The sequence below is a fragment of the Mustela lutreola genome, chromosome 6, assembly GCF_030435805.1.
Source record: "Mustela lutreola isolate mMusLut2 chromosome 6, mMusLut2.pri, whole genome shotgun sequence".
Classification (NCBI taxonomy): domain Eukaryota; kingdom Metazoa; phylum Chordata; class Mammalia; order Carnivora; family Mustelidae; genus Mustela; species Mustela lutreola.
In genome coordinates, this window is record NC_081295.1 from 44,935,437 (window position 1) to 44,952,364 (window position 16,928).

General features: G+C 40.0%; 1 long non-coding RNA gene across 2 annotated transcripts in view; it reads right to left on the minus strand.

The window, feature by feature from the left end:
• Nucleotides 1-6,861: 6,861 nt before the first annotated feature.
• LOC131833633 (uncharacterized) overlaps nucleotides 6,862-16,928 on the minus strand; it is a 90,281-nt gene continuing 80,214 nt past the window's right edge. Inside the window, exons 6-7 of one of the 2 annotated variants that reach the window (XR_009354558.1) lie at nucleotides 9,398-9,565; nucleotides 6,863-9,076 (exon numbers count right to left, since the gene is read on the minus strand). This is a non-coding gene — a long non-coding RNA (uncharacterized LOC131833633). Of the gene's footprint in view, nucleotides 9,077-9,397; nucleotides 9,566-16,928 lie in introns of both variants that reach the window. The other variant, XR_009354559.1, reaches the window with a different exon arrangement.

Here is a 16,928-nt window from a genome sequence, read left to right on the forward strand (position 1 = left end):
TCTTGCAATACATATTTTCATACACAGACCTGCAAACAGTTTTTAAAAGCTCGACCTGGGTTACATTCATCACTGCCACTATTTATCCTCTAAGGGAAACTCACCTTCTCACACACTAATCGGAACAGCAGATGTGATGTCTCCTATCGATGAAGGACACACTGCGTTGCCCATTGTTCTGGGTTCATGTACGTGCCAGTGACTCCTTCAGTTACGTGCAGTACGTACTGTTCTTGTCTCTATTTCACATATGAAGAAACAAAAAGGAGGAAAGGAACTCACCCCAAACTATACCCTCTATAAGTGGTCAGGGAAGTGTGAAGCCGGTCCTCCCGCAGAGCGCGTGTTGGAGCCTCTCTGACAAGTTCAGAATCTCACCGCTGGGCAGGGCTGCAGAGGCCGCAGAAGACCAAGGGAGAGATGTCTGGGCAAAGGCAGAATCAAGTAACTACCTTCACTCTCCACCTCCATCCCAATAAAAACAGCTGTAAAGGGATTTCTCTTAAAGACAAAGCCAGAAAGAGGGGGAAATGGGAAATGAAACGACAGCAACAAAATTGAGGAAGCAGAAAAGCGAAAGGATGAGTGGGGACTGAGCATTCTGGGCTCTTCCAGAACGCTGCACCCTAAGCTAACACTGGGGAACCTACTGACAACTAATTAACACCCCAGAAAGGTCCAAAGTCTCAGGATTTCACCAGGAATCTCTGGGTAGGGAGTGAGGGAGGGAGGGTGGGGTGAATTCTACTGAGAAACAGATGCTCAGATCCCCGCTGTGCCCCACCAGCGTTATCTCTCTCTATTTTCCTGAATAGTTAAGAGTTCCTTGCATGTTTGGGGTGCCTGGGTAGCAGTTGGTTAAGCCTAGGAATCTTGGTTTCAGCTCGGGTCCTGATCTCAGGGTCGTGAGATCGAGCCCAGCCTCGGGCTCTGTGCTCAGCATGGAGTCAGAGATTCTCTCTTCCTCTCCCTCTGCCCTTCCTACTCCTCCTCTCTCAACTAAATAAATAAATCTTAAAAAAAAAAAAAAAAAAAGAAAAGAAAAGAAAAAGAAGAAGAAGAAGAAGAAGAAGAAAAGAAAAGGTTCTGACTCTTGATTTCAGCTCAGGTTATGATCTCAGGGTCATGAGATCAAGACCTGTGTCAGGCTTTGTGGGCTAGACGTAGAGCCTGCTTACGATTCTGTCTGTCTCTCTCTCCCTCTGCCCTGTCCTCACATTGCTCCTCCTCTCTCTAAATAAAAAGTGGAGGGGGCGGGATGTTCCTTGCATGTTTGATAGAGTCTACAAGTGAAGCCAGCTGAATCCAGAGTTTCAAAGTTTTAAATTAATAGACACCATTTCCTGCTCCTGAGAATGGTTAAAACCTCCAAGACTGGCAAAACTAAGGACTGGTGAGGTTACTGGATAACCAGAACTCTCAGACACAGCTGGTGGAAGTATGAAATCGTATGACTACTTTGGAGAACAGTTGGAAAGGGACATTTACATTTATCCCATCACCTACCAATTCCATCCCCAGCCACTTGTCCAGGAAAAAAATGGAAGTGGTCCTCCACAAAGTGATTGACACAGCAATGTTCCTAACTATATTATTCAGACTTTCTAAAAGCTGGAAACATTCTGAATTTCCATTCGTAGGAGAATAAAAACAAAACAAAACAAGAAACCCTGCAATGTGACCACACAGTAGCAGAGTACTCAGTAATAAAAAAGAATGGATGGGGCGCCTGGGTGGCTCAGTGGGTTGAGGCCTCTGCCTTCGGCTCAGGTCATGATCCCAGGGTTCTGGGATCGAGCCCCACATCGGGCTCTCTGCTCAACAGGGAGCCTGCTTCCTCCTCTTTCTCTGTCTGCTTCTCTGCCTGCTTGTGATCTCCGTCTGTCAAATAAATAAATAAAATCTTTAAAAAAAAAAAAAAAAAGAATGGAAAACCAGTATACTCAACACCATGGATGAAGCCTGCAAACTTGTGTTGAGCTACAGATCCTAGACGCAGAAGATTTGTACACTGTGTATCATTCTTTTTATCTGGAGTCTAAGGACAGGCGAAGCTACTCTAGTCATCTCCGGTGTCAGTGGTCCCCTCTGGGAGAGGAGTGAGAGCATGACAGAAAAGGCACAGGAGGCAAACCCCAGGGAAGACAGAAACTTTCTGTGTTGTTTGAAGTAATACCTCTAAGTAGGCAAACTCACCAATCTGAACACTTCTACTCTGTACACTTTTTAATGTAACAACTTCGTCGTGTTCATAAATGTTCATAAATGCACAAAAATGTGCATTTTAAAATTTGATTTAAATAACAATAAAACTTTGTGTTCCAGGCACTTTTTAGAACTTTATACTTACAAATGAATTCAGTCCTTATGGTATCTCAAGGAGATTTTATTGCATCACTTTTACAAATACAGACCGTGGGGCCTGTAGTGGAAGAAACTTGCCTGAAGTTGCACAGTGAGCCAGTGGCAGGGCTAGGGTTTGAACCCAAGTAACACGACCCTAGAGCCTAGACACTATTCAGTGGTTCCACGATGTCTTCCGCTAACCAAAAAGAGAGAGGAGGGTAAAGAAAGGATGATAGAGAAAACATGATACCTAAGTCATAAATCTGAAAAGAGGAGCTCCTTTAAACAAATTTTGCTCTAGCACAATGTAAAGTCTAGGATAGCTCTTGGGGGCTTGGTTCTTGACACTATGACTAAGGATAAAAAGGCAGGACCTTTGCCTCTCCTGGTGGGTCAGCTCCTTCGTTCACACTGGGGTGGCCCAAGCTCCTGGGCTGGCATTGCCTCCACAATGGTAATTGAGGGGCTGCCATGGGACCTGAGTCCATGTGAGCTCATTGCTGAGGCATGGCAAGACCCACTTTTTCCAGAGCATTACTTTTAGCATCAATCAGACCTAAATTCCAGCGTATGTCTATGGTTTTATATTTGTACGACCCTCTAAGCCTCAGTTTTCTTAACTGTGACCTTGGGATGTTGACAACTATGTGAAAGGGAAGACACGGGCAGCCACTCCATCTAGGAATATGCCCAGTGTTCATTCTCTCCTTCCCCCTCCTTAACAGATACCCCATTTTGTTAAAAGGGGCACTATGCCTGGCCAAATACATTTTCAGATGCCCCCACAATGAAGGGTGTCCTGTGGCATAGCGTAGCTCTGACTTAAAAGAAAAAAATCTCAGCAGAAGTCTGTCAGGATGTCTGAGCGAATTTTGGCTCTCTTGCTACTGGTAGCTGTCTGTCCTTCCTCCTGCCTGGAACTTCAGTGTGAGTCTGGAGGGGAAGCCACCATATTGCAACCATGAGGATGAAAGCTGTATGCTAAGGACGGGAGAGAAAAAATATGAAGCTAAGGACGCTGCTGCCCAGTGGAGCCCCCACCCAGCCCAGCCCAGGATGGTCTATTGCCAGACTGCCTGTCGCCCGTTTGGCAATAAGACCATCTTGCTTATCATCTGAGGAAAAGATAAATCCTTCAGTGGCCAAGCTACTATATTTGGGGTTTATGTTACACAGAGGTGAATGTCATCCTTAACTTACCTTACAGCCAGATGGCTGGTAAGAACCCTTAATGAGTGGCAGATAAATTCCCCCCAACTAAGCGGAGACTACACCAATGTTGTTTCTACGTTTGGTATGGGGTTCCTAACAACAAAATGTATCAGTGGGATGACTGTACATTTTATCTCTATCCATACATGTTGCTGGTTTTCTAGGGATGGACATTAATGTAACCATTCTCAATCGTGGTAGTTTCAAGAGATTGTGTCTGTCAGCACTTTATTTCTGCCACAGTTAGGATACATGGTTGATAAGCTTCCAGTGCCAGGCACTTGTCTTAAAGACATTCGAAAGACGAAACTATCCCTGTCCTCCTTTCCTTCAAAGGCATTTCTTTAGTATGACGTTAGCATGCAAATGAACCATACTCATTAGGCATTTGCCATACTGATCAATGTTTTGAATATTTAGCAAGTCAATTTACCTGATCATCAGAAAAATTATTCAGAGTGATTCCTCTTACAAATATTTAACAAAATCGAGGCTCCATTTTAAGTATTTTATGGAAATAAAGCACAGAGGGGTTAGGAAGCATTGTAGGGGGAGGAGCTAGGATTTGCCATCTGGTGCTCTGACCCAGTGCCTTCTGAACATGACTCATGCGCTGTATTCTTTTTTTTTTTTTTTTTAAGATTTTATTTATTTATTTGACAGACAGATCACCAGCAGGCAGAGGGGCAGGTAGAGAGAGAGGAGTAAGTAGGCTCCCTGCGGAGCAGAGAGCCCGATGCGGGGCTCGATCCCAGGACCTCGAGATCATGACCTGAGCCGAAGGGAGAGGCATTAACCCACTGAGCCACCCAGGCGCCCCGAAAACCTGCCTACTTTCACGTAAATTCTACTATAGTCTTTCGGGCTTGAACACACAGTTGCGCCTCTTTCCAGACACCACCCCCCCATGTCCCTCATATGCTGTATTCTTAACTGCTGTCTAAAGTCAAAACTGGTCAACAGGGTTTGGAACTATTCAGTAAGTACGCATGCAAGTGTGTGCATGGGGGCGGTGCGCGAGACAGAGAGAGAGAGAGGAAGCGAGGGAGAGAGAACAAGAAATGAGAATGGATGGTAAGAAGTTTTGTTTGGAGGGCGGAGGGAGGAAATCATAAAAAAGGGGAAATTTTCTTTTAAATGTCACTTATTAAATGCAAAATGAAAATATCATGTTTGAGCCCCTTGTGCATAGTCTCAGGATTTAGAAATTGAAAATTGGTGGTCAAACACAGGTTGAATTTTCAAAACTAAAAAGAAGGTTGAATAAAGTTATAATTGGATACAGTAAATTCCTAGGCTGGACATCTCTTCTCTCATTTAAGGGAGAAAATTAGATACCCACGCGACACAGAAGATGAGACCTTGTGCAAAAAGAATGATGCAAAAAATGTACTTCTTGTCTAAAAATAATGAATCTTTCTGTTTGCTTTTAAGATTTTATTTATTTATTTATTTATTTATTTATTTATTTATTTATTTGACAGAGAGAGAGAGAGAGAGAGAGAACAAGCAGGGAGAGTGGCAGAAGGAGAGGGAGAAGCAGGCTTCCAGCTGAGCAGGGAGCCCGACATGGGCTCAATCCCAGGATCCGGGAACCATAACTTGAGCCGAATATAGATGCTTAACTTACTGGGCAACCCAGGTGCCCCCCAAATAATGTATCTTTCGATGAAGAGCAATTATTATGAGATACATATTAATATCCTACTAATGTATCTAACATAATATGGGCATCTTTTCCCTATAATTCAATTTATGATAGATTTAATAAGATTGTTGCATGGAATGAGACTTAAATAAGAAGTAGAAACAGTATGATATACAACAAGCATTATTCTTTATTTCTTTTATTAAATAATAATATAAAAGGCTGCGTTATAGGGCATAAGGAAAAACCTGCCTTTATATATATATTTTTTTTTAAGGGAAGTAAATGGTGAATTACATGAACCAGATAGATTCAGCACTTCAAACTGAAATGGTGTTATAGAAATAATTTTTAAACCTCAGCTTTTTATCTCTGTTTGAATTGTTTTGGACTATTGTATCATGTTATTTCTGGCTGAGATTTTTTTGAGACTATGAATATGCAGGATTAGTCCTGGATAACACCAAGTACAATCAAGTAACCATGAGGTAGGACTGGAAGAAGAGGGAGTGGCTGTTGGCTAGCCAAGGTCAATATCAGAAAGTCCCGAGGACATCCCGAGTGCTAAGCTAGAAAAGTGGAGCATGCAGGCGTTGCAGGTAGTTTCCAGAGAAACGGAAATGTCTTTTAGCAGATTGGAAATACACATATCTGCTTTTGCTATACCGTAACTTAAATATTCTCTCTTACTTGACCCGCTGTAGAGTTGTTGAGTCATTTCTGTTAAATTATACCAGAACCATTGACATAAAGAAAGTAACCAATCACGTTCTTCACTCGTTCCTAATTAGAGAACTACAAATGGGATAGAAATATCAACAAGATAAAAAAATATCTACATTAGTTCTATAGCTAATACCATACTTACTGGTGAAACAATGGCAGGGGCCCAAGAATCACCAGAACAAACCAGACCCTGCTCCCTGTTACTACTGGTAAACTTGGGTTTAAGTTTCTGGCTGATGCAGTAAGACAATTCTGAGAAATAGAAGGCATGCCTAAAGAGAAGAGAAAAATTATCATATGCGTGTCGATTGTTTTAGGCTTAGAACTAAAGGGACTTAGCTAAAAACTCTTTTTTTAAAAAAGATGCTGTTGATTTATTTTGAGAGAGCGAAAGAGAGAGAGAGAGCAAGAGAACACACATGAGGGGCAGAGGGTCAGAGGGAGAGGAAGGGAATCCCACGCAGATGCGGGGCTCGATCTCAGGAGATCATGACCTGAGCAGAAATCAATAGTAGGAATCTTAACTGACTGAGTCATCCAAGCACCCCTAAAATTCTTAAAATAAGGAAGACAATTCAGCATAGTGGTGAAGTATGAGATAAATATCCAAAATACATTTTCTTTATGCGTAATAACCAGTTAGAAAATTCCATTCATGATAGTAACCTACAACATTAAATAGCTAGGGAAAAAAACTAGCAAAAAGTGTGACTTTTATGAAGTAAACCACAGAAGTAATTCAAAAGATATGAAAGAAGAGAAAGATATGCCATGTTTCTGAATGAGACTAAATATTCAAGATAAATTACTTACCAATAAAAATGTATAAATATTTTTAGCTTATCAAAAATGATTTTAATATTAAACTAGGCCATAAAAGTAGAGATATAACAATGGGTTATAAAATCCTGAAAAAGGAAATATTGAAGTCACACTCACACTACCATATAATAAAATGTAATATAGAATTCTGGTGATTAAAACCATATGATATTGGCAAAGAAGTGACAGATAAATGAAACAAAATGGATAACTTTAAAACAGACTAGTTTATAGAAGAACATATTCCACAATAAAGGAAATGTCACAAACCAATGGGGAAGGCTTTTTCATCTGACAAATAAGATGGAAAACACTAATAAACTTCAGAGAAAAGCAAGATCCTCAGAGAAGAAACAGACATGGTGAATACACATATAAAAAGATGTTCAATCTTGCCAGTAATTCAGGAGATGTAAATTGAGGCCACATTGATTTACCTTTCAATACTCCTTAGATTGGCAAAAACTAGCAAAACATAACAAATATTGGAGAAATGTAGAGCAAGGCAAAATCATGAACCTTGCCGCTGAGAATATAAATCAGAATAGTCCATCGAAATTTGCATTATCCTTTACATTTAATGGTTACATCCCCTACAACCTAGAGTTTTGAATCCTAGATACATACTTCACTGAAATTGTTCCATATATGCTTAAGGAGATTTGCGTAAAAATGTTTTAGAAGCATTGCTCATATATGCAATGAACAAACAAAACAACATACTCATTGATGACAGAATAAAAAATACATTATGGCATCTTCACACAATGAAGTAGTATACACCAGTGAAAATAAATGGGTAAAATTATAAATGAAAACTAAAAGAAAAGTGTTAAGGAGAAAAAAAGCAAGTCACAGAATACTACGTACAGTATGATACTATTTTTATAAAATCCCAAACCAGCAAAAAAAAATTTTTTTAAAGATTTTTTTATTTATTTGACAGAGAGAGAGAGAGAGCACATGCGTGAGAGCGCCCAAGGAGCGGGAGGGGCAGAGGGAGAAGCAGGCTTCCCATTGAGCAGGGAGGCTGATGTGGGGCTTGATCCCAGGACCCTGGGATCATGACCTGAGCCAAAGGCAGACACTTAACTGACTGAGCCACCCAGGTGCCCCCCAAACCAGCAAAATTAAATGACAAATTACTTAGATCATTTTAAGCAGGGTCGTGATAAATCCAACACACAGGAAGAGACAGGGTTTCTCCACGTTAGTCCCATTGACATTGGAAGTGGTAACACCTAGCTGTCAGTGATTGACCTACGCCTTGTTGGATGTTCAGCGATAGCCCAGGTCTCTACTCATTAGACACAGGTTGTAAACCCCACCCCTCTTTCGAAAACCAAAAATGTGTCCAAAATTGCAGAAAGTCTCTTGAGAGAGAAAATTGTCACCAAATGGGAACCTCTGGATAAAGGTTACCCTTAGGTTTGGGACTAGGGAGCAAAGCAGGCAAATAGTAGGGGAGGAATCCAGGGGAAAGTGCCAAGTTAGCAATGACTCTTTGGTCCCTGGTTTATTTTCAGGGATGCACTTTATTATTACACCTCATGGCTTACATGCTTTTTATATATCAGATAGTACACACTTACATTTAACATTAACTGTATATGACAATCTATAGTGAAAATACCAGAATAAAATATCTCAAAATTAGCAATATACATTCTTAGAGACAAAGGTCATTGACGGTTTCTAATTGCTTCTCTGTACTGTCCGTTTTCAAAAGAAAAAAAAAAGAACAAGCATTAGTTGTACAAAAAACACTTGTAAAGCCTCCACAAATGAGATGACAACACTCCTTGATAATCATGGTAGAAAATGACACAAGTAGAATCATTTCAGAACTCATGAAAAAGTTCATTCCTTATTTTGTCACTTACATTTATTATACAATCTAATGTTGAAGCAGCAGCATTTGATGTAGCCAGATCACAGGATCTTCTTTGGGTTGTCCTGCATCTTGGAGAGTGCTTGTTGATCTAGTGTGCACCCAGATTTATTTTCACAAAAGCTCATAAAAAAGGATTTGAAATTATTTGCAACTCTGCTCTATTGGAAGCTGCTGGCTGGGTTAGTCCCAGGCCCCCGATAAACCCCGGGGTTTGTTTCATCTGTTCTCTACAGCAGCTGACGCACAGCGTGTTCTGCTCTCTGTATTTCTAATTTTTGTGAACCCTTTGATCAAATTCTGATGATGTAAAAAACAAAACAATAGGATCAGTGGCAGCGGCAGCTAAATGAGTTCAAGAAGTTGTTTCAAGCATTGTCACAGTTGAGAAAATGATTCCTTTTCTTCAAATTCGATCCAAAATCTGGATGCTGAGGGAGAGAGAATTAGGTATTATCTTATTTATTTCTGGTAGAACATTCTCCCAGAGCCCCATGGATAAATAGTTGATGTGAATTCCACCAAGTACATAATCCAAGGGTCACCTTAGGCAATACACACTGAAACTTCTTCCTCCCTCACAGGTTAAGAGATGCTTTTCTTCCTCTGGTCATGGGATACATAACTAGATATATTTATGCCCGTAAATATATGCCCCCTGTTTCTATTTAACCTTCATTTTTTAAAGAAGGAGGAACAGTAGAAATCAGGGATTTGAAACAAACTCTTCTCTACAATCTAGAAGAACTTACCTAAACTCTCTGAGACTTGGTTTCCTTGGAGGAGAAATGAGAGTCACCAGAACACCAGCCAGTCTGACTTTATAGGTAGTTGAGAGAATCGCTTAAGGTTGTGGAGGAAAGTGCTTCAGGAACTGTTTGTTTCTGCCGACCTATACCTGTATCTCTGTGACTGCAGCTCTAGAGAGATGGAATGTGTAAGAATTAAATAGATGCGCTTATTATCGCCAGAATATTTCTACTCCAGGGAAAACCAGTCATTTTATTTTGGGGAAGAGGGAGGTCGAAAGGAGTCAGGGAAACAGTTGGTTTGCTTGTTTATTTTGTGAGTGGGCCCATTCTAAGGAGTTCACAGCCTCTCTCTCTTTTCCCAATGGTCAAGCATTCTGGTCAGTACTCCTACAGTCTGAAACTATGGCTTAAGCGAAAGGCCAGTTCCTGGCCACTCCGTTCAAAGACTCCAGACACAGACATGTCCAATCCAGTGTTTCTCAACCACGGCCCATTTTGTTCTCCTTCTCCAGGCGACACGTGGCATTATCTGGAGATATTTTTGATTGTCACAATGAGGGCGGAGGTCCTACCGTCAGCTTGTGGGACAAGGCCAGGGTTGCTGCTCAACACCCTACAATGCGCAGGGCAGCTCTTCATCCCCAACAACAAAGAATTATCTGGCCTCGATATCAATAGTGCCAAGATTGAGAAACCCCCATCTAACTCAATATTGGGCAACTGTGAAATGGTTCAACTCTTTTGAAGCTTATTCTCTAGCCTACTCATGTATCTAGAGTTAACTGGTGATTAGAATGAAATTCAAGTTTCTGACTTGCTTTACACCATTGTATCAAAAAGTTTGAATAGGTATATGTAAGTCTCTCTATTTACACTCTGTCGGTCTCCAGGGAATTGAGCCAACTGAACATTTTAATGTTAGATTCAACTGCAGCCAAGTGGAATTCTTCTTGGTCAAATAAATACCTCTTTTCTTTTCATTGGGTCTCTACAACTGGTTCTTCACCTCTTGTTCTGATTCGGGTGATTTGTTCTAAGTTTAGAAAAGCTCATGCTTAAGGTTGAATCACCATACCCCATCTCTTAAAACCCCATCTCTTAAAACCATTCGGGCAGACAGGTCCTCCATTATATTGGAAGGGACTCTAATCAGCCGGGAGTCAGGAAACAAAGCAGACAGTGAGGGGCTCAGATGGTTTTCTAGGCAAATGAGGAGGCAGCTGCTAAGCTGGATTGACAAGAGCAAATAATCAAGGGGCCAGGGACACACATATCCATTTAATACCATAGATAAGAACCTTGAAGGATTACCTTTTTTTTTTTTTTTTAAGATTTTATCTATTTATTGGACAGACAGAGATCACAAGCAGTCAGAGAGGCAGGCAGAGAGAGAGAAAGGGAAGCAGGCTCCCTGCTGAGCAGAGAGCCCGATGCGGGGCTCCATCCCAGGACCCTGGGATCATGACCTGAGCTGAAGGCAGAGGCTTTAACCCACTGAGCCACCCAGGCACCCTGGAGGATTACCATTTTTTAGTATAATTAGAAGAATATGTCTTCCTCCAATCACCAATATACAATATAGAATAATAAAACAACTCAAAGGGTCAGAGCTATATAGCAAATAAGAAGCAGTCTTCCTTTAATTCTTATTTACCATCACATAGTAATGTTTTTATCAAGCTGGTAAAATAACACCACGAGATGACCTACTACAGATGTCATAATGTATTTTAAGATAGCTCTCTTAAATTCCACTGGAATTTAGGAAACAATTTGGAATAAATGTATCCAAAGAAAAAATATTACTGATTCTCATAGGAAGATATTTTTTTCCCTTTTGCTTTTATATCTCTTTGACATTGACAGTGTGACTAATGTACTCAGTGGTATGGGAAATCCTCAAGGCAATGACATCACAATATGTGATTTTTCCCTTGTGTATTCAGGAAAGTCAAAGTTCTCTTGTACACTTAAAGAATCAAAAAGCCTAACTTGAAATGGGAATAGTATCCAAAATAAATAAGTTGTAATATTCTCTTTCCCCCTCAAACCAGCCTTTCCCCCTATAGTTTTAAAGTTTGGAATTAGGTTGTCATAATAGTCTGACTTTCATTTTTAATTAACTAGTTATTTAGAAAAGAAAGAATGAAAGAAGAAACTTGCTGTGTATTAAAATCATTGATGTGTAGTTTTCTTTGGGTTCTGGTGTTTGATGAAGTGCTTTACATTGGTTTTTTTGTTGTTGTTGTTGTTGCCAGCAACTGAAATACCTACTAATGCTTTCTGGCTCTAAAAGAACTGCACAGCATTGGCTACATATGTTTACCATTATCCACAGAACTGTCAGACCCTTTATTCCAGTGGAGGCATGCATGGAAATAGGCCAGGACGCAAAGGAACACAGTTCCGGTAGTGAAATTAGCAACTGGACAACATTCCCAGAGAAGCGGCTGAGTTCAATTCTGGCAAAAATCCCACTGCTGCTGGTACCAAAAAAAAAAAAAAAAAAAGTAGAAGGAGGAGGAGAAGAAAAGAAATTATAAGATAAAGAAACACAAAAAATAAAATTTATCTAGGGAATAAAGGGGGGGTGAATATATATGATTTGAGCAGCCTATCGAAAAGTAATCCTGATAATTCTTTCCATTTATGCTAAAGTTTTGGTTTTTGGGTGATTTCTGATTTTGAAATGGCAGAATGCTTTTCTGAACCTGGATTATATGTGACAGTTTAACATGTAAGACTGGCAAACTTTTCACCTTTGAAGAGAATTTTAAAAGGTTATCCCCTTACTGTGGTCACAGGGTTTAAAAGCCATCATCATGATTGAACTAAATTGTGACCATTATTTGTATTTCCCCCAAACTATATCCATTCACCAAAACAACTATGGTGAAATAGAAAAAAAGTCAATTTCTTAGCTTAATTTATAAAATATTGTAGGGGTAACTTGAAATATGGATAATCAATACAAGATACATTACCAATAATTTATGGCATTTCTTTAGTACTTAATTAGAGGTTACTAGGTAACATGGAAGCATTTGTAACATATTGCTGAATTTTCAAAATATTAAGGAGGGCCTTTTGATATCACAAAGCTTGTTGGGGACCAGGTAAAAGTCCATAAACTTACAGATCTGTATCACCATAATACAAAATATGTCTTGGCCTTTCAGATGCCACTAAAAATACTATGTGCTAATCATTGTAGATGTATTATTTTATTTAAGCTTAGCAACAATTGCTGAAATAGGTTTTATTATCCCTTAAAAGGTAAGGAAATTGAAGCATGAAGACTTACATTAAGAAGTATTTGCAGAGCTAGAATTTTCATCCGGGTCTGTCTGACTCTGAATCTACATTATAGACTCAATAAACCCATTTCCCCTTCTTTCTGGACCCACAGCTAGACTATATTTCCCAGCCTCCCTGGTATTTAGATATGGCCTTAGGACCAAGTTCCAGGCACTGGGATGTAAACAGAGGATTTTACCATTTCCTTGCAGTACCCTCTTTTACACTATGCCCCTTCCATTGCTTTGAGGCAAATATGCGTGGACACCTTTGATGTTGAATATGACATGACGGAGGCCCAGAAAAAAATGGTCCTGGGCCCCTATGTTGCCCCTTGAAAAAAAAAAAGAAAGGCATCTGCCAGTCAGACACATCTATTTTGGAATTTATGTCAGTGAGAAATAAACTTCTGTTGTATTTGAACCTCATACATGTTGGCTCTTTGTTATAGCCGCTAGCATTGCTTTGCCTGTATACAGTATTGCCTATATATGGTGGTAATAGGTCTTTCCTCATACTGAAAGGACTCAGAGAAGTCCTTACAAATGGGCAAACCTGGAAATCACTTTTACATAGGAACCTGAAGAAAAGAGATGTGAAGGAACAAGGAGACTTTTCATCAACTCTTTTAAAGAAACTTGCATTCAGAAAAGACATCTCTTATTTTTCCAAATAATCAACAAATATCTCAAGAGTCATAAAAACAACTATTGGATATTTGGAAAATTGGATATACTGTGTGAAGACCAATACTATGTACATATTTCTATGTACATAGAAACACTATGTCACAGGGATTTTTTTCCAACTCTCCCCCCCCCTTGGATAATTATTTTTTTAAAGATTTTATTTACTTATTTGACGGAGAGACAGCTAAGGAGGGAACTCCAGCAGGGAGGGGGAATAGGAAGCCCGACATGGGGCTTGATCCCACATGACCTGAGCTGAAGGCAGATGCTTAACTGACTGTGCCAGCCAGGTGCCCCTGGATAATTATTTTTATTTGATAGATTTTACTGAAAAACTCAGAAGGCAAGGGAAAGAAAGCAAGAGCCCCATGATCCCTCAATGGGATCATTTAATTCAAGCAAACAAGAGTTGCTTACAATTAAATAAAATTTTCAAGCTCTTAGGGATATTATACTTCACTTTTATAAATTCTGGTGATCAGGCATGAAATTAAACTTCTCTAAAAATCAACATTAATGACTTTCAGAGTACTTATGTTTGTATGAAAAAACATCCCTAATTACCTACATTTTTGTGCATCTATTTTAAAATGTATTTAAAGAAGCCCTTGGGATAATGCTGGAGCTTTATAGGATTGTCATAAAAATACTGTATGATCTAAAGTGAAATCTTAATGTCTGCAAGGAGAATAAAGCTGCTCTAGTTGGAGTTGGGACAATGGAGCAAAGTCTGCTTCTTCCCCTGTTGTCCCAGTCCAGGTCCAGTCTGTTCTGGCATTGATCTCTGACTCTCTGACTATCCCATGTGGTGGTGAGTGAATAGTGTCAAAGTTCCAGACAGGAGGCAGTGAAATAGAGTGGGAATATCATAAATTCTAGAATAAGAGACACCTGCCTTTTCTACTTGTTAGCCATTTAGCTTTGGTTAAGTCATTAGTCATTAGTCATATCATATCATTAGTCATATCATTAGTCATTAGTCATATCATAAGTCATTAAATATCTCTAATTCTGAATTGTGATTTATCTGCAAAACAGAAAGATGCCACCTACCTTGGATGGTTTTGGTGAGACTTACCAATAATATAAAAGGACCCCCTGGCAAAAATAGATAATAAGTAGAAGTGGTTGCTCTCATTGTGGGAGCACAGCCCATTGTTAGAGCACTATTCTGTCTCACGGGGAGGGAAGTCGACAAGACTTTGTTGGAAGGTCCCAATCTTTGGTCTAAGGGTCAGACTCAGGTTTTAGTCCAAGTAGGGAAAAGCTGGTACAAAAACACAGAAAACAGATGTTCAGTCATAAGGATAGAGAGAAGATTTCCGGGAGCACAGAAGCCAGTCCAGGATCACCAGGTACTAGGTTTATGACAGCATAACTGCCTCCAGATCTTAGTCACTAGAATGGAGCCCCTGGTGTATGGACAGATAAAAAACTGGGAAGAGCTGACTCTCCAGGCTATAGCCATATTGTTTCTGCATCTACTTGAGCTTGAGACTGGCAGACTGAAAGTTGTTGCGAAAAGTGAGCTATGTTTCTCAATTTTTTTGCTTTATCTTTGTATCACATTCAATGATAAACCTTTTCCAGATTCTTACTTGCAGTCATGAGATAGAATTCTTCAGTTCTTTCAAGTACAGGCTTATATAATGAGATCTGAACTTCCATGTCTTCTAATTTCTAAATTATTTATGATTCCTCACTATATTTCTGCTTGAAGATCCTGACTTGTGCATTTAACTTCACTGGACTACTCAAATAACTCTTAGGGTAGAGAATGTGTCTTACTATCTCAGTCAGGGTCCCATAAGAAAGCAAATGGCACTCCCAAGCAAATATAAGAGTCAAATGAAATAAAGGGCTATTTACAAAGATATGAGCAAGGTTGAAGAAAACCAATAAGGGACAGTGTCAGTATTTGGGGACTAGCAATGTTGGGAAGCTGGTTCCACCCATAGGGCTAAAGAGACAAGGGAAGGAGAGAGTAGGGGTCATCTGATAGAGACTGTGGCCTTCAGTAGAGGTTTTCAAGCAACTAAAGCGGAAGCTATATCCTGATCTCATTTCCTCCATGCCTTCTACCCTCTAACTTCCTCCCATTGTCTCTCATTGGCTAAATTCAACCAGAAACCAGAAGACAAAGGAGAAAAAAAAATATCCACATTTGTCTTCTTTTAAAAATATCTTACAGAGGACATCCACCTGGCTCAGTGGGTGGAGCATGTGACTCTGGAACTTGGGGTTGTGAGTTCAAGTCCCATCATGGGTGTGGAGCTTAATTTAAAAAATAAAATCTTGAAATAAATAAATAGATAAATAAATGTCTCTTACAGATACTACACGTATCATTATTGAATTGAGCTTTATGCTTTACTGGTTTATAAAGACAAAACAAAAAACCTCCGCTAAACTGTACTGCCGACATTGTCTCTTCATTAAGCCTCTTCATAGAAGTCCTTTATCCTCCCTTAGCTTGCTTGCTTCCTTCCTTCCCTTCTTTCTTCCTTCAACTGAGACTCAGTCTCATGGGGGGTCAGAGATGTAAACTGATGCTATTCATAAGATGAAGTCTTTAAATGGAGGTATAGAGATGTATACAAAAGGCTGTGAGAACAGTGAAGAGCCGTCCTAAGTCTGCCACAGGGAATCAAAGAGATTGATGCAGGATCTTCCCCCGAAAGAGTATTCCAGAGATGTCCAAATGAGAAGCAGGAAGACTGCTGAGGCGCTGGCCAACCATGAAGAATTTCCTGCTGCTTCTCTTACCTCTGTGCTCAATCATGGGATGCATCATCAGGGTGCGGGACAGCCCCAGAGACAATCGCTTCGAAGGCCCCCCTGCTCCAGAGAGAGGGAGGGAGGGAAGACAGAGGGATGAGTGCCTCGAGCTGAAGGAACCTCTGCTCCTGAAGTCGGCTTTCACTACAGACCTCCTAAGGTTGGATATGGATATGATTAGGGTCTGCAATAAGTGACATCTGTTTGCTCTGACCTTTGGGTAATGTGGCGTTTCTTTCTCTGGGGCAGATGCTAGAAAGGTGTTTATTGTGAGTTGACAGGGGTCTTGGTGGGTGGTGAGGTGTGAGTCAAAATTCGACTATGCATTTTGGCATTCTGTCTACAGATGTTTCTCAGATGTTTGTGGGCGGGCATGTCTTTAAATAAAGAAATACTAAATGTATGTTTCTTTTGTGGAGGAAAGGAAAAAAAACTCACACTTAAAAGCTTGGCCCTTTATGCCTTCTATGGTACTCTTGTTTCGTGGCCAGATTAGGGTTAGTTATTGCACGTATTTTCCGAATGGAAATTTTGATCATTTAAGGAAAAATCATCTGTTAGTTTGAAATTCCTATGCTAATGAAGAACTTGAACATTGCAGTAGGGAAAGTATGGGAAACTTCATAAGGTACCAGATACTCAATGTATGCAGTCTTGCTCTCCTTTATCCTTCTGAAGTACCCTTCCCCTCCTCAGGCCAAAAACTGGATTTGGTAAGGCTCATTCCTTACTCCAAATGTTCTCTGCATTTGGAGTTGAGGGTGTCC